The 26,378-nt window shown below is 38.5% G+C and overlaps 1 protein-coding gene across 1 annotated transcript in view; it reads right to left on the bottom strand.

Annotated features, from left to right (window-relative positions):
• Positions 1-21,548, bottom strand: part of xpot (exportin, tRNA (nuclear export receptor for tRNAs)) — a 98,836-nt gene extending 77,288 nt beyond the window's left edge. The window contains exon 1 of the mRNA XM_073946224.1: positions 21,391-21,548. The gene's annotated coding sequence lies outside the window, so the exon portion shown is untranslated. The remainder of the gene's footprint in view (positions 1-21,390) is intronic.
• Between the last annotated feature and the right edge of the window lie 4,830 nt (positions 21,549-26,378).

The raw sequence follows: 26,378 nt of genomic DNA, 5'->3' as shown, positions 1-26,378 counted from the left end.
TATTACGTCTTACAGTGTGTTGCATTAATGCATGAGTAAGGCTTGGTTCAAACCAATCAGCGCGCTCTATTGTGCAACTTCATTAATATTCATTACTGTCACAGTGTTTACACCACAGAGACGCCACATTGTGTTGGCAAAACAAGCGTGAAGTGTTGCTTTTATAGTTTGCTGCAGTGAAGTTTCGTTTTCATTTTCTCTCTGTGAGAGCTCAGAGTCACGTGTGGATTAACAGTGTACGCGACGCTCGACAACAATAACTTACGTGTCTAAGGAGGATTATTGTTTACCTGAGAGCTGTTCTCATCTGCAAACGCTGAAATACAGATACGCTTGTAACGTTAGTATTCTCTTCATAAAGACGCGGCTCTAGTTGCTGGTGATTGTCCTGTCTCTACAGATTTGGTAAGTGAGTGTCCAGTGCTCTTTGTTTATTCAGTTTGTTGGTATCGAATTAAGTTAACTATTGCACTGAGTTTCTCCTGTCTGAGTGGGACTGTATTTTGACTCTGAAACTCGCGCGTGCACAAATAGACACTCCCACACCATCCTACTTTAGTTCCTCCGACACTCCCCCCTAAACAGAGCTGGACACGCCCACTTTTCTGACTTTTTCCAAAGTAGAGGTGTGAAAACACCCTGCTGAAACGAGGGGGTTTCATGGCCCTTTAAGAACTTAGATATTGTGTTCAGGTCCACTAAACTTCAGACTTGTGTACTGATAAACAAACAAGAACATTCAGCTGTGCAGTAATAGCATGCAGACGTAACGTTCCCGAAGGCTTCAAAAGAGCGGATGATGATAAAGACCCCTTCAGTGTGTGTTAGAAACCGCTCTTTACATGCTGATGTAGTTAAAGTTCCACTTCAGTCACACAGGTCTCGTCTACCTGTTTCAGCTCCTGTGGTCCACACGCACACACACACACACACGCACGCACCCTTATATAAGGGTTTGGTGTTGAGTTGGAAAAAAAGACCTCATTCGGGGGCACTCTGTAGAGTATACTTTACCTGCATATAAACAGGTGAAAAAAGTCTTTCCTGGCAGAAGGCGTGAAGTGGGGACCGAGCCAGGAAAGCTGTTTCAGATTCATCCAAAATTACTGGCTTTTGGCAGAGTGCGCCATACACACACACACAAAAAATGTTCACTTTTAATCGTACTGCTTTTTTGCTGCGTCTCTCGCACGTCCTCTAATCTCTCGCTCTTTTTTTTTTCTTCAAGGACAGATCGGTTTAATAGTGCATGTGCAATACTGTGACCATTCACATTTATAGATCCTGAGTGTGCATGATACTACACCGCTGCTGAATGCTTGATTCTGATTGGCTGAAGATCCCTCCCTTGTTTTGTTATTGTTGGATAAAAGCACAGCTAAAGTAGTTCCGGCAGATTTTGAGCACATCACAGCTTACTCCGCTGAATGATTAGAGATATGTAACAGCAGCAACAGTCAGAAATCACATCCGAACACAACAGGAGGCACTGAAGGAGATGTGGGAGAAAGTAGAGCTACACACAGGAGACGCTTGAGGAGGACAAACACCTCACTAACAAACTCTCAAATACAACATAAATAATAATAATTCCTTACATTTATATAGCGCTTTTCTAGGCACTCAAAGCGCTTTACACATAGGGAGGGAATCTCCTCATCCATAACCAGTGTGCAGCATCCACCTGAATGATGCAATGGCAGCCTTTTTGCGCCAGACCGCACACCACACACCAGCTGATTGGTGGAGAGGAGACAGACTGATCATATGGGGAGGGTTAGGAGGTCATGATGGACAGAGGCCAGTGGGCAAATTTGGCCAGGATGCCGGGGTTAAACCCCTACTCTTTTTTAAAGGACATCCTGGGATTTTTAATGAAAGGGATTATCTGAAAGACGGCGCTCACTGAGCTCACTAAAGAGTCCCTGTGACTATACTGGGGCATTAGGACCCACACAGACTGCAGGTTGAGCGCCCCCTGCTGGTCGCACTAACACCACTTCCGGCTGCAACCTAGCTTTCCCATGTTGTCTCCCATCCAGGTACTGACCGAGTCCTGCTTAGCTTCAGTGAGCGACCATGCGAGAGTTGCAGACAGCTAGCTGCCGGCTGCCGACAACATCTCAACAGTGGATTTAGCAGCTGTGCTGGGGACCAGTGGAGAATACACTCAGAGCTGGTGGGTTATTAGTGAATAATGCACTTGTTCTAATAATTAAATGGCTTGTAATCAATTATTCCTTACAATGGCATTCCTTAAAGTCTACATGAATGAACTGTGGTGGGATGGGTGGCATGGTGTGTTTGCCTGATTAACACAGCTGAGAACCAGATTAGTAACTGATCTGTGGTGTTAGTAACTGCACTATGGACCAGGTTTTGGATGGCGGCTGCGATCGGATACTATACCAAAGTTGATGACTAATGGGAGTTACAGACTGTACCAAAAAATCTGAGAACTGGGAGTGGGGTGAAATTACAGGAGTTTTCCGGGAGAAATAACAAAATGGGAGGGTGGCGGGAGATGGGTCTGAAATACAAGACACTCGCAGGAAAAATGGGAGTGTTGGCAAGTATGGTTACTACAGCCTAACAGACTCCTCCTCCACACCATTTCTGTTGGTAGTCATAATGATGACAGTTGGAGTGGCGTGGTTAAGTGTGTTAGCCACGCCCACAACCTCCAACAGGCGTAAGCTGAGAATTTACCTGAAAGCCAACAAGATTTTGTGCATTTTCAGATTTCAATTGACGATTACCGGCGTAACTATTTTTCTTTCTTTATTAGATCCACAGATGAGGTGTTCAGCACAAAACTAGCAATGTGAGCTAACAAAATTAATATGGTTAGTTGTGATTTTACGATATTTCAAATCTTTATGCATATTTCTGATGTAATTATGAGCAAAAAGAAAACATATATGCTCACACGCTATCAATACTTGCTCAACAATGTATTACCGCTACAGTGGATCAATAATATGTCTTACTTTTTAGCTATACTGTAAAAATATATGTTAATCCCTGTGTTTTGTGTTTATTTGCGGTTGTGAATTGCATTATGGGATGTTGATCTCTGCTCTGTCCACTTCTGATGATGAAAATTCAACTCCACAGTTTAACAAAGTGACTTTTATTGACATTTTAGTAGTTGTTTGGAATAATATAATGTATAGGAAATATTATAGAGACATAAATTAGTCTGTTATATAAGAGAAATTGCACTGGCGATTTATTACAAGGTGTTTGTAGTGTAATATACAACACCAACCCAGACAATGTAGCTCATACCTGCCAACACTCCTGTTATTCCTGGGAGTCTCTCGTATTTCAGACCCATCTCCCGCCACCCTCCCGTTTTTGCAATTTCAACCATCCCCCCCCCCGCTCCTCAGCATTTTGGTACGATCTGTGAAACCCCCTGGTCGCCAACATTGGTATAAGATCCACATATTATACCAAAAAACACACTTCATAGTAGTTACTAACACCACAGTAAACAGTACCCGGTTCTCAACAATGGTATTCAAACACCTCACACCTGAACCGAACCCCCCCGGTCTCCCGGATTTTCAGGAACAAATGTTGGCACGTATGAAATAGCCCTGCACACTATTACAAATGACAATAAAAGTCACATTTTCACAATTTACAAAGGTTAAAATTTGTTGGAAGAAAGATCAAGATCCCATAATGCAATTCAGAAGCAGAAATAAACAAAAATAAAAACCTGAATCACTCAAAACTGCTCATTTATGCATGTTTTTAACAGCGTAGGTTTCCTTATTATGTAAAACACATGTTTCATGATCAGATTGATCGACTGAACTCAATACTACAGTCTCATGTGTTGGAAAATGACGGGTTAAACTAAAATAATATCCACCCAGTTGTTCCTCATCCCAGAATAAAGTCACATTCGGCAGCGTCTTGGCTGCTTTTGCCTCTTTTTCTCTAGACTTCTCTCCAGGAGTCATAAAGAATTATATCACACCATTTACTTTATGATTCAGATTCGCACAGAGCACAACGTCAAGCTGAAAACTCCTTTTGTCACATTAATGCATCTATTTTTTCCCTCTCGGTGGTTAATAATACACAGATTTTGATTGATCTTGAGATTATGATGAATTAGAGCTGAGAGATGGAAAGATTGAGACTTTAATGAAGAGTCTGAAGCTGAACTACAGCTACATTTCACAGACACTCAGGCTATAAATACAGTCAGTCAATATCTATTTAATATAAATATTAAGTCACTCTTTAATTTACTGTACAATTCATGCTATTACAAACCATTAACTCAGATTTATAACTCGATACACAAGCAATTAGCTGCTAATTAATAGTTATTAAGGTGTTTAGGGATGTAAAATAAGATCATACTTTATAAGTGCTAATAAGTTACAGTTAATAAGACACTAGTAAATGATGTCAATTGTTACTTAAACTTAAGTGTTACCAAATATTAAAACAAATAAATATGAGTTGAATAATGTTCAGTATAACGTCGAAATATTGTTTATTTTTATACTCTAATTACACAAATGCCACTGTAAAGGTCTGTTCAGTTTACTTAATTGGATTGCGCACACACATTGCCTTAATTCCCTTTAACTTATATTGATATATGCAGTACATACTTATATTTAACTTACATTGAGTATCATCTACTCAGACAAGCTTTGTTGACTTAACTAGATCTGTACTCTGAGTCAGTAGAGTTCAACAATTGAATGTTTAGCACTGTAAATCACACCATAAAACAACATTAAAGTCTAAATTATGTCTCCATACATTAATCCTGTTCAATAAATACACAATAATACATTTACATTTATTTTCCAGACTGACAGAAAGCATGCAGGGAACTAGAAAGCTGCATCGCTGGGTTAACTCATTCAGTTTATGTTTAGTTTAATATTCAATGTAACTTGTTTCTATTAAACAATCCAAATCAAAGGAAGTCATTTAATTAAATAAATAATTTTTCAGCGCTGAAGCAAAGTGGTGAATAATAAAGACTTCAGATGACAATTAATGAGTATTTAACAACCAAACTGTGAGTCTTTATGTCAACAATTGATTATTAACCTGAATATGCTTAAATGTTTGGCATATTTCTGTATATACACTATTATTACAACATTAATTGATAAGTTGATAAAAAGGTAACGTGTACAAGATTATAAACTGGAGTTTTATGGTAAACTACTGTAAATCTGTATAAAAAGTGTTGAGACACACACAGCCACATACACACACACAAATCCACTAAAGATGTCCGAAACCTCAAACTAAACTCAGATATTTCTCATTAAATTCTATATAATCATGCATGTTTTACATCTATTGTCTCCTAAACTGGTGCTTGATCCACATTTCAGTGCAAAAAGTGAAGTTTTCGGTTATTCTCGGGTGTTTTTGCAACCTAATATGATCATAAAATAGAGCATCTACTGTAAGTTTATTAAGTTATAGTTATGAATTAACAAAAAACCCCTGTTTTTGTCACAATATTTCATCCTGTGATCACATATAAAGAGTGTTAACACAATTCATTCTAAATGAATTCAATTCAGCTCAGTCTAAAAAAGATTTCTCAATAAAGTCTACAGAGAGAGTCTGATTCACATTTTAGAGAAAACGTGAATGATGAAACTCCCAATTTTAGAGTGTATTCAGTCATTTTCTTCCTTTAGTTTCTATTTAAGAAGCTCATATTTATAGTTAAAATGTTAAATATATAAATCAGCCTAAATCTAGAGTGCATTTAACATCAAATATAACAAAATAAGCTAGACAATGAATACATATGTGTAAATAATCCACATTTAAGGCTTTAAAACCCTACTATTGCTGTCTGTGTTTAATTTTCCCAATATAATAGTCTAATTTCATACTTGAATAAGTACAAATGATATTGAAAAGTACAATTTTGACATATATTATTGAGTTAGTGCTACAAGATGTGATCCTAAAATGCTTTGTTAGTTAATCTGCTTCAGTAAAATATGATTCAATAATTTCATATGATCAAATATTATTGTATATAACTTATTTTAAGCATCTAATAACTGTTTAATCTAATATTTTAGACTTTTTTTAAACAGCTAAGCACACTTGAATTATATTTAATGGTGTATAATGTATACAAAACTTGAATATAAAGTTCAAGACAAAATTATTCACCCTTCTGTGGAATTTTTATGTTTTTCAGGCATTTCCCAAACGATGTAAACACTATTTTTAAACACAATAGCTTTAATAACTAATTTATAACAGCTAAATTATTTAGTTTTTGTCATTATGACAGTTTAAAATATTATTTAATGTTTTTACTATTTCAAAGAATTATCTAAATTAATAAGGTTAATAAAGTAAGTTAGACAATTTAACAATAATAATAATAATAATAATAATAATAATACAGACACAATTTGACATTATATATATATATATATATATATATATATATATATATATATATTCCAAACTAAAAGAAATGAGATTTCCTAAAGTAAAAAAAGTAAACGCTGTGAAAAATCACCTTTCTGTTAAACATCACTTGGAAAATAATTGAAAAAAGTTAATAACTGTATATAAAATCACTTTTTTGACAGAGAATCCTCTTTGACCCACATAATAAAGCAAATAAAAGCACCCAAACAGCAATATTTCACTAAAACATGATAAAAAAAACAGACTCACTGCAAAGAATCAGACGCAGTCCACAAAGTCTCCTTAACAATCCATACAGATACTTCTTGAGCCGGTCAAAACTCTCTATCTGTGTATGTGTGTTTGCTGTCCTGAGATCAGTGTGTGTCGACAGAGATGCTGAGCTCCTCTGATCCTGTCAAGCACTTCAGCATTCAATATATATATATATCTGAGGTTCAGCACTACTTCTGACATCACTGAGTGCACGCACACACACAGACACACACACGCACGCACACACACACACACGCACACACACACACACACGCTGTGGCTTTTTATATCAGCCAAAGTAACTCCTGCGCCTTTTTTTAAAACCCCCAAATCACATGTTATTCGCTTTTCATGGTATGTTTTTGTGTGATTCACACCAGTTTGGAAAAGGGGAGACAAAAAAATCTCATGTATGCACACACACTTTCCCAGAAAACTTGCCCTGTCGCGTCACACTGATATTTAACACTGTTATTTCACAAGCTTAAATGCTACGTAAACTTCTCTGAGGCACATTAATATTATCATCTGATGAAAACAAGACCGGCAGACTCCTGTGTTGTGGCGTTAAACTGCCTGATAATTAAGTCAGGCCCTCTGTGTGTGTGTGTGTGTGTGTGTGTGTGTGTGTGTGTGTGTGTGTGTGTGTGTGTGTGTGTGTGTGAGCAGCAGTCAGTGTTTCAGCCCACTGAGTCTGAGTGTGTGGAACAACGTAAAAAATAAATATCTATAATTATAATTATTAAAATTTATAAATAATTTCTTTTTAGCTATAATATTAATCATAACAAATATTATTATAGATAATAATAATGATAATAATAATAATAAATTGTATTTATTAAAATAATAACAATATTAATTCATTTTATTTTAAAATTTATACTACTACTACTATATTTATTTTATCTTTACTGTGTAATCTGATTTCCTGTGTTCTGTTTAATGTAAACATGAGAAATGCTTTGACAATACATTGAAGCAATCATCATGTCAATAAAGCTCATTTGAACTGAGAGCTGAACTGTTTATTGAGATTCTTATCATTTCCATAATTGTTTATTTGTTTTTATTATATATTTGAATTATAAAATGTGTTTTTTTAAACTGACTTTATTGATGTTAGTAGCTTTTAACATGTACAACAGAAATCAAAAGCAAAACATACAAAATAATAATAATAATAATAATAAATAAAAAATAAAACAATAAAAATAGAAAAATAACACAACAAAAACAAAAAATTAAAAGTAAAAAAATACAAACAAATAGGTAAATGCATGTACCTACACATACAATGTAAAGGTACATCCTATTACAACTATAATATATCAATAGCAGACAAAACATGTTATACAGAGAAAAGATTTGTATTAGCTTCCTTCAGGAAAGCGACAAAGGAATCAGAAATTTTAAAAAACTTCAGGTTTATTTTTTTAAACCCTATAATATAGTATTTAGTAGTAATTATTAAAACCACTACTACTACTACTACTAATAATAATAATACTAGTAATAATAATAATAATAATAATAATAATAATAATAATAATAATAATTATTATTATTATTATTCATATTAGTAGTAGTAGTAGTATTATAATAGTTATATTATACTTATAGTACATTATTATTGGTATTTTGAATTATTATTCATATTAGTAGTAGTGGTATTTTAATAGCTATATAATAATTATAGTATATTATTATTAGTAGTAGTAGTAGTAGTGGTATTATAATAGTTATATTATACTTATAGTATATTATTATTATAACCATTGTTAATTTTATTATTAATTGTATTTATTCATCATCATCATCATATTATTATTATTATTTGTATTTGTATTATTGTTAATATTATTATCATACTTTTTTTATTGCGCTCATTTGTGCTGAACTGAACACAGAGCATTTAATGAAGTATTTTGCTGATTAGTTTTTTGTATGCCTTTATAAAATATTATAATTCATGTCATTATTCACTTTCATATTTAATATTTTTACTGTACACCATGGAGATAAGACAGAGACAGAGAGAGACAGAGAGAGAGAGAAAGAGAGAGAGAGTGTGTGTGTGTGTGTGTGTGTGTGAGCGAGTGGGAGAGCTGTGCTATGTTTAGCTGTGGACGCTGCTGGTGGTTTGGACCTCTGTGAGCCGTTGGCCGCATGTGTGTTTGTGTGTTTGGGTGTGTGTGTGTGTGTGTGTGTGTATCATGACCTGCTCTCGACTGGGACGGGCACCACAAACCATCAGAAACAGCAGAGCATTACAGTATTAGGGTCTGGACACAGTCTGGAGACTGACGCAGGATTATCTGAGGTTTACTTGTGGCCAGACTGTGTGTGTGTGTGTGTGTGTTTCTGCTCAGGAGTGGCTGATGTGTGTGTGTTGATACCAGTGTTTGTTTGCTTGTGGCTAACAGGGTCAGTCTGGCAGCACATTCACATCTGCATCTGATAGCTTGTGTTTAACGAGTGAATGTGAAAACTGTTTTGATGTTAACATGTTTTTACCGTGTTATTACTGCTAACTATATCCTTTAAGATGTAAAGGACAAAAGACACTGTTTAAAAGTGTTAATTATTTCAAATAAGATCATTCTATATAAGTGCTGATGAATTGTTAACACCTTATCTTAACAATAGGCAGGTAATAATAGAGCAGTCAATGGTGTGAGCTGTTCAACACAGGCTCATTGGGAGTGTGTGCCCAGGGCTGCATTTCTGAGAACCCAGAAATATGTTCTTGCTGGTGCATATGTCTGCAATTTGTGTGTAAAACAAATACTATGGAGTGATACTGTTGACTGATTACCTCTGTGAGGACGACATTTTCAGACTGACTGATTTTCTCTGTAGCTCGTCATGTATGGTGTTGGACTTGGGAGGTGGAGCTGACTGGGATTCCAGAATCAAGGTAAAACAAAACCCAAAAACAGCAATGTGAAATTGTCGTAAATGGACAAGGCTGTGATGGCTTTTCTCTTCTAGTTTGCTTTTGAAAACACTATCGTTGAGTTAAGGGTCAATCAATTTTAAGCTGATATATTATGCGTGAAAAGCTGACCAGCTTCTAGAGCTGAACAATACGTGAATCACATGTGAGCGTCGCACAGATTAGTCTGTAAAGCCGTCTCTGTAATCATCCGTGAATCAGCACGTGTGTTCAGCTGTAGCAGCATTGACTACACTGAGCCGTATTCTCCGTCAAGCTACGCAAAATATCACGTTCAATATCATCATGCCAAAGTCAAATCGCCCCTAACTCTGCAATATTGACAGCTGTTTGCGCAACTTCTCAATGAACTAAGCTGCTTTCAAGTAACTTCTGTTAATGTTAAACCTGAAATATACCACTAGTCGAGTGTTTGAAATAAGTCTTTTTTCCACAGATTAAGGGCTCTATTTTGACAGTCCATGCGCAAAGTGCAAAACGCAGGGTGCAAACGCTTTCAGGGCGTGTCAGAGTGGATTTTTGCTAATTTAAGGATGGAAAAATCTGCCTTGCGCCATGGCGCATGGTCTAAAAGGGTTGAGTTAATTTTTTTAATGAGTTATAGGTGTGTTTTGAGAATAAACCAATCAGAGTCTCATCTCCCATTACCTTTAAGAGTCAGCTGCGTCACGCCATAAGCGCATTTGCTATCTACAGGACGTAAAGTAAGCTGAACTTTTCATGCGGTGAGAGCACCGAGTTACGAGACACTTTCAGTACAATAATTATCTCAGACAAACAGCAAACACCCAAACACTGCTGAGCTTTCTTTTCTTTCCTCCATAAATATAACTTGTATCAGAGTTGCAGCAATGTTTTGTCAGCTTGCCATCCTCTGAGAAAGCAGTATATGGGCGGGTTGTGGTAATATGGTCAAGAATAGATCTGTCCGTGGTGTTTAAAAGGTTGAGGATTTGCTGTAGTGGATTAGTGAAAACAAAAGCAGCAAGAAAACATAGTCCAGTGTATATGTTTCTGGGTTCTCAAAAATGTAGCCCTGGGCACACACTGTATCTCCAATGAGCCTGGGTTGGAATATGGACTTCAACTAAAGTATTAGCCATGATTATAAAGGTGTCATGACTGTCAGCCAGGGATTCATTTGTGCTAAAAACATGCCAGATCCGGACGCGGCACATCTGAAATCTGATCCTGCACCTCATTTTACTGAACCCCCTCCTCAACTGCCCTCCTCCCTCGTCCGCTGTTCACTTTCACTTTTCTCTCCCCAACCCCTCACTTTCATCCGCGACAAACCTCCCCCTGCTCTTCACTTTTGTCCTCGACACAATGCAAACACCCAGCACCCCACTCTTCACTTTGTTCTGTGACAACACCCCCCCACCCCCCATCCCCTCTGTGTGAGTTACCTCTACATCCTAGGGTAACATGCCTGATCCTTTACCCTGATTTGTTCCGGGACCTCACAATTCACAAATAACCAACGTATATTGTGAATATATATGGGTGCCGAGTACTGAGCCGTTTATTCTGTAGTTAGTGTCTGAGAAAGCGTCTGGTGGACTCTCACAGCCAACAAGAAAACACACTCTTTCCCTGTGAGTGTGTGTGTGTTTGTGTGTGTGTGATCATTAACGCTTCAGAAAAGGAACATGTGATGAAGGCCCTGCACTGACCTCATAACATTCATCTAGCTTTTCAAAGCACCGGATGTGTTTAAAGCAGGACTCCTGGAATGAGCAGAAATACCTGCAGAACCGCAGCCGTTTACTGTGGAAAACAGAGCTCAGGAACTCCACTGACCTCCGGGTCAAACATTACTCTGACTGTACAGTGTCTAGTCTGGAAATCAGAAGAGCACAGAGGAGTTTACAGTAGAAGATGACATTATTAACTTTGCCATGATGAGAGTATATAATATATTATTTTGTAAGATTTCCCGGCTGGAAGGGCATCCGCTGCGTGAAAACTTGCTGGATAAGTTGGCGGTTCATTCCGCTGTGGCAACCCCGGATTAATAATGGGATTAAACCGACAAGAAAATGAATGAATGAATGAATATTTTGTAAGATACCAGGAGCTTGGAGCTCGTCATGTACGTCGACAGACTTGAGACGCAGAGAGAAGCTTATCATGACGACGATGACCGAGTCCGGGAAAGAGCAGTTCCAGAAATCAGGTAAGACAAAAACAGAATCCAAATAATAAAGTGAACGAGTTCATAACAGGGTGAGAACGTGGTCAAATCCTAAAACGTGTTCAAAATCAGACGAGGGCTTTTCCTTTTCTGGACAGCTTTTGTAAATTGTTGGTTGGGTTGAGGGAAGTTAGTGGGAGGCGGGTCAATCAGTAAAATTGGTTGGGTTTAGGAAAAGAGGAGGGTGGGTCAGTCGATTGGCCGGTCGCCTAGTCAGTCATTCAGTCAGTCAGACAGACGGTCATTCGACAGCAGCCTCTGGTGGGTTAATTTACGCAAGAACATTGTGTGCGCGAGAGACATTTGAGATGCAAAAAAGCGTACACAGTGGCCTCTTGTGGATTTACGAAAACAAAAACTGCAAAAATGCGTACCTCCCGGAACGTATTTCGCTGTCTCCAGAAACATCCACGGGACTAGGCTTTCAGAATGAGCCTGGGTTGCATGCACAGCTGACTCTCGCTATTATTGATTATCCAGACTACATATACATCCTGCACACATCAGTCTGGAGTGAGTCTTGCTGTTTCCCGTCCCGTATATTCCCTGTCTCTGTGTTCTTGCCTTAGTCTAAGTTTGTTTTGTTTGTACTTTTAGATCAATGCCTTGTTTATTGATCCGATGATTTTGGATCGCCCTGTGTGATTCTTGATTTTCCCAGTTTTTTGTCTATGATTTCCTGCAGGAATACTTTGTTTAATAAATTATTATTAAGCTGCACTTGGATCCTACCTCTCTTGTTTTCGCCATGCCGAGACCCAAACATGACTATTCTGTTCATCCCAGGACTCTAATATTCCTTCATTTGTATTCAGGAGATGAATGAAAGTCTGAGGAGATGAGAAACGACACGAGGGAGAGTAATTAATAACAGAATCTTCTTCTTTTTGATAGATGAATTCATCCTTTAATATTTTTTCCTATAGTCAGCAATAATATAGATGATTGAAGGAAACTTGCATGACTGCGGGCTATAATTGTACCTAATTAGATCGTGTCTGATTGCGTTGGCACTGGAGGAAAAGTAGTTTTATAACCGGATAACACTCACTTACACTCAACCAGAGAAATTCATTAGGCAGATTTTTGATATTGCTCAGTAAAGCGTCGCACACGGCGGAGAAAAGATGCAAGATGTTGCGCATTTACAGACTCTCCGCTTCATTACAGCAACACAGAGCTCGATGGAGAAAACACTTCCACATGTGTGTGTGTGTGTGTGTGTGTGTGTGTGCAGTTTGTTGTGGAGACGGAGCTGAAACACACAGATATGGAAAGCATTTCAGCAAAGTACAATACGAGTGTTTTTTTTAAAGCAGGCTCTTTGAAGGGCCGTAATTAAGACCAGTCTGTGCTAATTGAATTAAAGTCCAAGATGCTCCCGATTACTTCTCGCCCACTACAAAGAGGAAGCTGTCACTTTATATGTACTGTAATCTATCTAATAGAAACAAGCAACAGTCTAGCGGAAAAATAGACATATTAAAACATACATAATCGAGAGCTTAAGATGTATAAGACTACAATCTGTGGCCTTCAATTTTAACCTCCATTTGTAAATGAAATTTAACACAATAAACAGTGTGTGGTGTTAATATTAAAGTAATAGGGTTTATATTACAAATGCTTATTACTGGTATGTTAGCAAAAATAAGAAGGTAACACTTCTGTTTAGGTCACAACTCATGCTATTAACAAGCTTATTAAACTACTAATTAGCTGTTTATTAATAGTTATTAACTTAGACGTTTTGGGCTATTGCATGATCATACTTTAAAACTACTTATGGACCTGTTAGAAGACTCTCAGGATCATAATATTATGATATTACTTTATATAACTGAATAAGTAAATGTAAATATGTGTGTTTAATTTTGGCATAAATCTGCTATAATGAACGACAACAGAACATTATGTCAAGTACAATCAAATAAACGCTGGGTTCCTTTAACCTAATGTTGGGTCCAATATGATTCTGGGTTAAAAAGTGTTGAATTGAAAAACTCAACCCAACATACATTACAGATACATGTTGCATGGATTTAATATATGAACCAATAACTACTCCAGTATATGTTTTACGCAGTGGATGCCCTTCCAGTCACAACCCAGTACTGGGAAACGTCCATACACACTCATTCACACACACACTCATACACTACGGCCAGTTTAACTGATCAGTTCCCCTATAGCTCATGTGTTTGGGGGAAACTGGAGCACCCGGAGTAAACCCATGCCAACACCAGGAGAACATGCAAACTCCACACAGAGACACCAACTGCCCCAGCCGGGATTCAAACCAGCGACCTTCCATCTGTGAGGCCACAGTGAGATACCACTGAGACACCGTGTCGCCCCCATATGAAATGAATATTCATGTAAAAGATTTCTTGGAAGATCTTAGCACATCACTCCAGTTGTGTTGGATTGAGCCCATTGGATTGATTATTTATTTAGAATAATAATAATTGTAAAATTATAAAAATATTAATAATAATAATATAAGCGGTTCATTCCACTGTGGCGACCCCGGATTAATAAAGGGCCTAATCCGACAAGAAAATGAATGAATGAATGAATGAATAATAATATGTTTATACAGTTACTAATAATAATTGTATTTATTTATTTGATTTAAATTAGCAATTTATACAAGGATAAATCATTTGTTGTTGTTGTTATGGATCCTCTGACCCCACACTGTAAAGAATTATATGATCAATCAGTCATGACAGCATATGTCTTTAAGTCATTGTAACTTATTAAACTAAGTTAATCATGTTCTTACTTAATTTTAAGTTACGCAAGCTGTTTTAAGTCAGTTTAAAATGATATAAGTTCAATAAACTCATAAGGTTACTTTGAATCAGCTTAAAAATTTAAGGCAACCAGGAATGTTTTACAGTGCAGTGGAGCTTTATGTCCAGCAACACCCCTGGTTCATTTACTAAAAAAATTTAATTTACTCACAGTTTTTTTTTTAAGTAAAGTCAACTAATAATTTTTTTTCACATTTTGGGGTATTTGCAAAATTCTACTTTCAACTAAAAGCTTACTTCGCTATAATTACTACCTACACTTTGGATATGCATTTACATTTCGCCTCACATTCCACATACTTAATGATTATTGCATCATCATACAAAAAAAATGAAAAACCCAAAGAAAAAACTTTAGCACACGGTTATGGTGTAAATGGACATCTTATTTCTTTGTTTCACATTAAAGGTTCACGAAACCCTCGAGTACTTTTTTTGAGATGTTAACAGATTTGTGTGTGTTGAGCATCAGTTAAGACAACATTAGCAGCTTTAATTGTGGAAAAAATAGATAATTTTGAGCTTCTGTCAGCTAATTTCAGCTTCCAGGTTTAAAATGATTTTGGGGGCGGATCAAAATCGTCAGGGCCGATACAGCAAAGCTGTGTGAGTGCAGCAAGCATTTTTGTTGGGAGAGCAGTACGAGAATTAGAGAATGGCGGACAATAGTGTTTTATTAGGAGTTTGTTCACATTTAGACACATCGCCGTGCTGTTGTGTTCGCCTAAATCCTCCAGATTACCAGCAGGACTAATCTTTATAATGATTTAAATTGTGGTAATCTGTATATAAAATTACAAATAACAAGTGTAGCAGGGCATTCAATTGCTATTTCTTTGCATTTTGACTTTGTAAACTGGGTCTCCTCAGGGTTTGTGTCTCATTTTGTAAGCCGAATGACAACAGTTGTTCCTCCTTCTCCCCTGCTGGCCACGCCCACTATCGTGCATCTTTTGAAAAATTCTGAGGTGGACTTGAACCGAAAGTGGGGGGTGTCATGACCCTTTAAAGGAAGGTCACAGTGTACTGGAATGGCATGAGGACAAACAACTAAATGACACACGACATCCCTTTCATTTTTATATAGAAAAAACCCTGTCACAGCCAAACATGCAGGAACAAATCTCAATTCCTAAAATAACTGATGGTCTGCAATGACTTCCAAGAATCTCGAATCTTTTCTGAATCTGCAGCGCTGTCCAGATTGATGACTGCTTTACTGTGCATGTTTATGGTGTTCATCCGTGACGCTGCGCATGACACACACACACACACACACACACACACGCTGATGCGGATCTGTAATTAATTAGTGCACTTCTGCTATTAATATCCTCTCTCTGTCTGATGTGCTTTGTATGGCAGCGAGTACAGTCAAACCCCAGCCAGATATTCCACAACACTTCACTTTCTCCATCATTTCTGCTCTCTGGCTGGAATCAGGCTTCATGTAATACTGTATTTATTGTGCATTGTTTGGCACACGCTGAGCATGAATTCTCCAGCGGCGCAAGCAGGAGGTTTTGTTATGCTGGGAAACTCTGGGACTGGCGTTTCATACACATGACTCCTATTTATGCTGAATGCTTGATTGTGATTGGCTGATGAGCAGTCTATAAGGTTTGCTGTAAGATGAAGGCACAGCTAAAGTAGTTCCGGCAGGTTTGGAGCGCATCACAGCTCACTCCGCTGAATGATTTGAGTTATTTCAGAGCAGCAACAGTCAGAAATCACATCAGTACACAACAGAAGGAGGAGGAGGAGATGTGGAGGACACTAGCGCTACACACAGGAGACGTTTGAGGAGGACAAACACCGGACTAATAAACTCTCAAATACAACATCTCTACAGTGGATTCAGCAGCTGAGCGGGAGACCAGAGGAGAAGAGCAATAACAGACTCTTAAATAAACATTCAAAACTGCGTTGGGCTGTTGATTGGATGTTGACATGTGGGTGTGGCTCTTAGATGTATGCAAATAAGCATTAGTTGTTGGGGAGGGGCTTAAGCAGACTAAAGTTGATCTTTTTGCACTGATTTATGAATTTTATATACATAAAAATGTACAAATTTAATGCATTTTAGGTAACTCTTTACTTTAAGATACAATTCTCACTATTACTCATTGATTCATTCGTTCATTTTCATCCACTTTTCCGGAGCCGGGTCGCAGTCTTAGGAAAGAACCCCAGACTTCCCTCTCCCCAGACAGATCCTCCGGGGGGATCCTGAGGCATTCCCAGGTCAGCCCAGAGACATAGTCCCTCCAGCGTGTCCTGGCTCTTCCTCCAAAGCCTCTTCCCAGAGGGACATGCCTGGAATGCTTCCCTGGGTAGGCATCCAAGAGGCATCTGAAACAGACGCCAGAGCCACCTCAGCTGACTTCTCTGGATGTGGAGGAGCAGCGGCTCTACTCTGAGCTCCACCCGGGCAACAGAACTCCTCACCCTATCTATAAGGGTGCGAAGGAAACTAATGTCGGCCGCTTGTATCCGAGATCTTATCCTTTCAGTCATGACACAAAGCTCATGACCATAGGTGAGAGTAGAAGCATAGACTGATTAAATCGAGAGCTTTGCCTTTCGGCTGAGCTCCTTCTTTACCACAATGGACTGATACACTGACCGCATTACTGCTGCCGCTAAACCAGGGGTCTCAAACTCAATTTACCTGGGGGCCGCAGGAGGCAAAGTCTGGGTGAGGCTGGGCCGCATAAGGGATTTCACAAAAAAAAAAGTCCTCAAATGTCATTATTAAGAGTTTTAATTATTTCTTCTGAACATGAAGTGTCCTGAACATTAACAGAACATTGAGTGAAGATTATGAACAGTTCTTCTGAACATGGCATCTTTTGCCTACTTCTTGCTGCCAGAGACTTGACAGCGCTTCTTCTCACAAATCTGAACCACATTTGGCTTTAGAGCGGAAGCAGTTGAGACCCTCAGTATGGCTTGAAGATGATCATCATTAAGTCTAGACCTGTACTTTGACTTATTGAAGTCCTAGGGAAAAAAGTGGGGGAACTCACTCAAAACTTCCATTCCCTCACCTAAAAAAAGGCGTATATATGTATAAATAAAACACCCCCACCCCACTCCAGTAGCATCAGTCTGTACCAGTCTGTATCTACCTATAATATATATAAGATGCAGGCTGTAGCTAGGTAGCTAAGTGGCAGGCAGGAGCGGGAACAGCTTACCTTGGTTCTGGCCGGCGCGAGTTCCCTCCTAACACTTCCCGCCCGTCACAGCGTCTAACAAAGGGGCGGGGTGCGTGATGACATCACCGGCTTCCCCGCCCCTTTGTTTACACAGCGGGCGGGGAATGCCAGTGACCGCTGTGTACGGATAGAATCATCGGAGCGGGGAGCGCTCTCTCTCCCTGCTCCGCTAAATCTGTCAGTGTACAGCGGTCGGGGTGGGCCACAAAATATTGCACTATATTGCATTTATTAGGGGACGCAAAATATTGCATTGAGGGACGCAAATGGCCCGCGGGCCGCGAGTTTGAGACCCCTGCGCTAAACCAATCCACCTGTCAATCTCACGCTCCATCCTTCCCTCACTGCTTCACTATTAATAAACTATTATTTAAGACTTTTACCTCCATAAACTCCTAATTTTATGCTCATTAATAGTAATTAAGGTAGTATTTGGGTTTAGGTGTTGGGTAGGATTAGGCATGTAGAATTAGATCATGCAGAATATAGGTACTTACACCAAGAGGAATGAGCAATTGCACCTTTCTGTGTTTCTTTAACGGTTTGTTTTTTAGCTATAATATTGTGAATCATGGATTTTGAAGATGTTATGATACAAATAATAAGATGAAAATGTATTTTTTCAGGTTTTGGACTGTATGGATGTAGACATGAATAAGTGAATGATAATGATCGATCTGCTATTTTCCTGTTAAATGTTTTTTGAAGGTGAAGGTAAATATTTAGTTTGTTTAATTATGATTTATTGAAATGAAAATGAGATTAACCATCGAGTGGGCGTCTAACTAATGATGAACGTGACTGATTGTGGGACAAAGGGTGGAGTGAGAGCATTGTGTCACACACTGAGGAAGGCATTGTGCCGAAACGTTTGTGTTTTGTATCAGAATGTAAAAAACAAAGTGTACAAAGCAATTATTAATTGAGTGCAAATCATGACCTGAACTTTATAAGTTCTAATAAACAGAGAATATCTTAATAAAAGGCAGGTAATAAGACAGTTAATAGAGAGAATTGGTATTTAATCTAAGGAGTTAAGTTTACTATAGACTCCTTATATATTTCTATTTACTTGAAAACTGACTCCTTCTATACTCACTATTTCACAACATTAAATGATTGATAAAGTAATTTCGAGAGGAGCTTGTGCTTATGATTGAGTGCAGCCGGTCACGCATTAGCTAATGTATGATCCACCAATCAGACGAAGCCTAACTCACTATAAATAACCAGTGTCTTACCTTAGCCATCTTCATGTTGAAGAATCCCTCCTTCCACCACTACTCCATCCCTTTTCCCTTGACAGGGGGACACGGCGGCCCAGTGGTTGGCACTGTTGCCTCAAAGCAAGAATATCACTGGGTCAAGTCTTTACCCGGCCAAGTTGGCATTTCTGTGTGAAGTTTACGTTCTCCCCGTTCTCGCATTGGTTTCCCTCGGGCAAGACATGTGACATAAGTAAACTGACCAAACCAAATCGACACCATAGAAGAGCACTTAATCAGTAGTATATCTATCCACAGTTATTCCTCATTCCTATTCGCCATAATGAGCAGGAGAGCTCTCGAGACCTACCTGAGCTCAAACTCTCCTCTCACCCTACAACTGGAGGGAGCCCTAGGCTCGAGGATCTCATGAGCGCAGGGCTCTCTCCCGGGACAGTATGCTAAACACGCTCTATAATCAATCATCAGCTAAGGGTGAACTGTTGAAACTGGATGTGTTATTATTCAGTGAATCGAGTTGAGACTTTAACTTACTTTATTTTTCTCCAATCTCTTTTTAGATGACCTGGAAGAAATAAAAATGACACTGTTAATTGAAATCAGCATTTTTACAATACTGGAGGACAATTATAAAAGTAAACCCTTAGGAAATCCTCATGGCAGTGCCACTCACATTATCTAGAGAAGACGTAAAAACGCAGAAGACAGCTTTAAGTGATCTGCCAGATTACGAGTGTGCTTTCTGCAGACGTCACAGGCCTGATTCTCCTCAGATTAGCTGTGATGTTTCCAGATCTTCGTGGGAGGAAAGCAGAACAATGCTGGCTTTTAGTTCAGCTCCGGGACGCAGCCATCAGACGCTCTCTGTGTGGCCCACTTTAACATAGGACTCAACATGTTTCGCATGAAGCTTCCCATAGGAACGCAAGACAACTCACAAGTGAGAGCTCTTAAATATCTCACTTGTTGGCTATAAACAGCAGTGAGATTAAACGCAGAGCGAGTCAGATGTTTCTCTGGAGAAAAGCAGCTCATGTTTACTCTCCTTTAGGAAGATACATCACAATCAAGTCAGAGGGAAGTTTTAGATTATATTTTTCATGAGAGAGATGTTCACTGACTGAGACATCGTCTGCTCCTTTACCAAAACAGCCTTAATGATTTGTATTAAACTTTTGAAATATTGAACACAGAACTAATCTCACTAATAAAGTGTCCTATTATCAGCTTTTTGTTTATCAGCACCTATAAAGTATGATTTTATTTGCAACACAGGCTCATTGTGGATATGTACCCCTGTCTACATTTCTGGACAGTGCAAATTATGTAGCCAGAGTCCGCTACGGGGCGGTATGACGCCACAGATGGCTTCTGTTCATTTTTGCACTACTAGCTGAACGCTTACCTCTGTGTGGACGGCTTTTCCGGTGTTACCAGTTTGCCCAGTAGTTCACTGCAGATGCTGATGGACTTGGGACACGGAGCTAAGTTGACCATGATGATAAGGTTCGAGTCTAATGAAAAACGGTTCCAGAAAGCAGGTAAAACAAAAGCAAATAAATAAACAACAGGCAGAAAATGTGGTGAAATCTCATGGCCGCAATGGCTTTTCTTTTTCTAGATTGCTTCTGAAAACACTATCGGATGGGTTTAGGGAAGGGGGTGGATGGGTCAGTCAGCAAGCTGGTCTGGTCGGCTGGTGTGTATATTGCACCCTCTGGTGGATTCAAGCGAGAAGAGGATGCGCAACAGAAATTTGAGTTCATCAAAAAGCATACACAGCACCCTCTGGTGGATTTGCAAGAAATAAACTGTGAGCAGACGTACCTTATGTTACATATTTCACTGCCCACAAAAATGTAGACCTGGGTACATATCCGCAATGAGCGTGGGTTTACATCCCTAATCCTACTCAACAGCTAAGCCCATCAACTATCTTACTAACTATTAATGAGCAGCTAATTAGTACGTTTATTATACTAATAGTGCTAGTTAATGAATTATTAATAGCAAAAATAGTACCTTAAATTAAATAAAGCATGACTGAACTTTCTTTTAAAGTGAATGGGAGATCAAATTTTTGATTGGCTTATCACATTGCAACAAAAACACACACCCATTACTCTGTAAAGACATCATGAAATCACAAATTACAGTTCTTAATTTAATATGAGATTATTATAAATGTGTACTTACATATGTACTATTTTTTTTAATTGCTCATAATGCCTTATAATCTATAATCAAATACCTTAACACCTCTGGAAATGACACCACTTCCTGTCACTCACCCGTGTGGAGCACACTCAGCATTGCAGTGTTTTTCATGAAGTATGGAGTGGTTATAAGGTGTCTGGAGCAGACGGAGAGCAGAGATTGAGTCCCAGGTGGTTTGCCAAGCCCACAAACCTGCAAGAAGCACACAAAAAACTGATGAATATACATGTTTTTTTTTCCAGAACCATGTTGAACGCTGATGAGAAAGTGTCTGGTGCATACGGAGAGGAGTGTCTTTAAAGTCTGCGTGAACTGAAAGATGCTGAGATTTCGATTTCAGTATGTTAATGTTCTTTAAATTAAAATTGAATAGTGAGTAGGGGGCGGGGCTTAATTTTGTGCATCATTCTTTCATAGCATACTAACAATAAGAGGGGCGTGGTTATGGTTATTGTCATGCAGTTGACTACAGAGGCACTCAGGTTGACTATTATCAAAGATAAGATTAACAAAACAAACTGTTCTTTTTTTAATTAGTGGATTGCATTGCACAGCTTAATTATTCACTTTAGAGTCAGAATTAAATAAAGATGTACTCTTTTATTTTAATATGGATTAAGTGCATATGATGTATCTTTGCACTTCATTATTTTGCAAAAATGTATTTACCCTCAGAATCTTATATCAAATATTATAACCTTCCCTCCATCCTTGAAACAACTTCACTTTAAAGGGATGCCTTTAGGGTGGAGCTACCAGGCCTTTAGGGACAATCAGTCTTTTAGGGCGGGTCTATCACTCATTTAGGGTGGGATTATCAGTCAGGGCGTGGCTATCAGACCTTATCATTCCTTTTGAGCATGGCTTTCAGTTAGAATGGGACGATCAGTCATTAAGAGACAATCAGTATTTTAGTGCGAGTATATCAATCATTTAGGGTGGGGCAATTAGCCCTTTAGGGTGGGGCTATCAGCCGTTTAGAGGGGAATTATCAGTCGGGGGGGCTATCACAGCTTTAATGTGGTGCTATCATTCCTTTAGAGGAGGGCTATCAGTCATTTAAAGCAGGGCTTTCAGTTGTTCAAGGCGGGGCTATCAGTCATTTAAGGCGGGGCTATCAGTTGTTCAGAGAGGAGCTATCAGTCATTTAAGGCAGGGCTATCAGTCATTCAGGACAGAGCTATCAGTCATTTAAGGTGGGGCTATCAGTCATTTAAGGCGGGGCTATCAGTCATTCAGGGTGGGGCTATCAGTTGTTCAGGGCGGAGCTATCAGTCATTCAGGGTGGGGCTATCAGTTGTTTAGGGCGGAGCTATCAGGATGTGTCTCGTTGACTGACTTCACTTCAATCTGATCTGTTCCCAAAGATCAAAATCCTGCACCGCTAAACATTTTTCTACCATATTTCAGGACTGTTTCAAACGGAAGTACATCATGATAGAGGAAGAAACGACAGTCTTATCTTTCATTTCAGGGTGACTTCATGAACAACAATGTGAGCTAGTGAAATAAACCTTGCAGATTTCGATTTCACACAGACTTTAAGATATCAGAGAGCAGCTTCAGAACAATAACATTTTCCCATGATGCTCCCACGCTGATGTGGCTGAGTGTGTGTTCACAGGGGATTCCCTGAAGAGCAGACAGACTGCATAATGCTGTAATGACAGGGAGCACCGCAGCGTGTGTGTGTGTGTTTGTGTGTGTGTCAGCTGTGGTCTGTGCTGTTCAGTCCAGTGTTTCCACTGCAGGGCTGTATCAGTGACGCATGTGAGCTTCACTGTGATCTGCAGCTCTAAATGTCACATCGGTCTGAAACAGAAGAAACTCCTAATGCAGTCGCATGCAGAGATGAGTCACGGCCGCCCCCTCCCATCACTTTACAACAAATACTGTTAAATCTGCTTCAGTGGCATTTGTCCTGACTTATTTCCACAGAAGTGAACACAGGTCACAGGAAATCCACAGCGACCTTTGGCTTCTGTCATGGACATTTAGAGATAGAAACAAACTACGCAAATACGCAAACACACACACGCAAATGCTCATCCAATGCCTTTCAGTGGTGCAGTCCCAACGGCTAAAATACACTCATGCATTGCAGTGACGCTAACAATATAAGAGTTTTAAAAAAATTACAATTTAGCCCAGAAATCAATTCTTACTACTAAAAATAGTGTCTCATTACATATAAAGCACATATTCTGCCCTATCCCTAATCCTACCCAACACCTAAACCCAACTACTTACAACTTTACCTAACAACTTTAGGAGTTTACTGAGCTACAGGTCATAGATAATGGTTTAATTATAGTGAGAATTGTACATTAGAATAAAGTGTGGCCACTCTACACTGTAAATTGTGATTTCACGATGAGATAAATGTGTGTGTTTTTAGTGCAATGTGTGATAAACCAATCAGAATTTTATCTCCCACTCACTTTAAAAAAAACATTCGGTCACATTTTACTTTCAGGCACAATTCTCGCCATATTAACAAACCATTCACTATCATTTTTTAGTTAATTATCTGCTTATTAATAGTTATTAAGGAGGTATTTGGGTTTACGTATTGATTAGAATAAGGGATGTTGAATAAGATCATACTTTTTAAGTGGGAATAAATAACCCAAGGTTATTAGAGATAAAGTATGTGCCCAGGGCTACACTTTCGAGAACTGAGAAATATGTACGCTGTACTGTTTTCTTGCATTCTTTCTTGCAAAAAAAAAAAATCCACAAATCCACTAGAAGGCAGGCTGTACATTTTTGACAATCTCAAATATACAATGCTGGGACCAAGCGACAACCTTCTGTTTCATGAATGAGTTGTTAATAAGGGTTAACATTACTTAACATTACTTATTCATAACATAGGCTATAGGCAGGGCCAGACGGAATCTGCGGACATTTTTTGCTATTTCTGCGGAGAATTTGGTAAAAATCTGCGGATTTCAGCGGAATTATTTTGGAAGTATCCAGCGGAGTATCATAACTTACACTTTATTATATTAAATAAAAAGTAATAAATTACTGAATAAAAACTGAATAAATTCCGATTTACACATTTACTCAAGTAAATAAACAGAATTAATAATGGGCTAAAAAACTGCAGAATTCTGCGGAAGGTCTGCGGAATTCTGCGCGTGCAGATTCCGTGTGGGCCTAGCTATAGGCCTAACATTACTAACTAATAACATTGTCAGGTCGAGCTGCAAACAATGCAGGGACTAACCTGGACCTGCTATGACAAGCTGCTGCAACGTCACGCTGCTGCTTTCCTCTTTTCATGTGCGACTCGATGACTTTGAGCCTCATGGCCCCTAACGAAAAGGTCTTTAGCAGAATTTACACATTGCGTCTTTGCCACGTCGTTAAATGTACAATTTCCCATCTTTGCATTTTGACACATCAACAACCGCATAATAACAGCACGCAGGTGCAGACCGACGTAAGCGTCTGTACTCTGTAGCCGACCTACCGTAATAAGCTAATAAATCACGGAGACTGTCATTTCTCTCCTGTTTTACAAGTGCTGAATTAATCAACTATTAGATGTTTTATGGTGAACCACTGTTCTTCCCTATCGTCATTAAGCACACCGGCTGAAAATCTAATACCTACAGCCACTTTACGGTAAAATTAAAGACAATTTAAGACCTTAATTTCCCCCGATTTTTATTTAAGACATTTTAAGACTTTTTAAGGACCCGTGGGAACCCTGTTCTACATTTCACATTTCCACCGCATCTGGGGAACCTTTGGTCACACTTTTCATCATACTACAGTTTGAGACACCCTAATTCTATTTTCCAATACTATATAGGATGGATAGTATGTGAATTGGGACGCAGACTGACTTTACTCTGGCAATATAAAGTGTAAATTGTTCTCAGGTGTGGAGTTTGTCTAAACACATGTCAACAGGCTGCTGTACGAGGCCGTTTCTCAGCTCATTTATTCTCATAGACGTGGCAGATGAACTTTCAGAGGCACAGTTACTGAGGATCTGCTGCTGTTTTTCTGCATAGGTGCTTTTACTGAGGTGCCCAGGATGAACTGATGGATGGAGGTTTGTGCCTTGAGATCTGGTTCACACCTCTTTCCTCTGCAGTGTTTGGAAATGTGTTTCTCAAACTATTATCATGAAATATTTGACAAAGATTTTGTATTTTGTGCTTTTAAAAATTGTTTTGTGTGTTTATTATGTATTGTAGTGCCTAACAAAGTGCATTACAAATAAACTGTACTGTTCATCACTACTTTTAGTTTAATTTCCTCAAATGGGGAATCAGATAGCTTCCGGAAAATCTCAGATATGTATGGTCTGGACAAACGTGATTTCTATCTGTACCTGCAAACCAGGACCTACAGTTGAAGTCAGAATTATTAGCCCCCCTTGAATTATTAGACCACTTCTTTATTTTTTTTCCCCAATTTCTGTTTAACAGAGAGCAGATTTTCTTCAAAACATTTCTAAACATATTAGTTTTAATAGCTCATCTCTAATCTCTATTCTTCAAGACACTTCTATACAGCTTAAAGTGACATTTAATGAATTAGGTTAACTAGGCAGGTTAGGGTAATAAGACAAGTTATTGTATAATTATAGTTTGTTCTGTAGACTATAGGAGGAAAAAAAATAGCTTAAAGGAGGCTAATAATTTTGACCTTAAAATGGTGTTTAAAAAATGAAGAACAGCTTTTATTGTAGCCGAAATAAAACAAATAAGACTTTCTCCAGAAGAACAAATATTATCAGACACACTGTGAACATTTCCTGCATCTGTTCAACATCATTTGGAAAATATATAAAAAAAGAAGAAAAGAAATTCAAAGTGGGCGAATAATTCTGACTTCAACTGTACTTTAATAGCGAGATTAGATGTTTGGAGAACCATGCCGCTAATTTAACTTATTCAGTTATGGACATCTACAAGAACAAAGACTACAGGAGACTTGCTTCAAAATTGTTTCCTGCCATCCAACTCACCAAGGAAGACTCAACAAACGACATCAGAC

Source organism: Danio rerio, chromosome 4, assembly GCF_049306965.1.
Source record: "Danio rerio strain Tuebingen ecotype United States chromosome 4, GRCz12tu, whole genome shotgun sequence".
NCBI lineage: Eukaryota > Metazoa > Chordata > Actinopteri > Cypriniformes > Danionidae > Danio > Danio rerio.
Note: the sequence above shows the minus strand (reverse complement) of the source record. Positions and strands in the feature narration are given on the sequence as shown.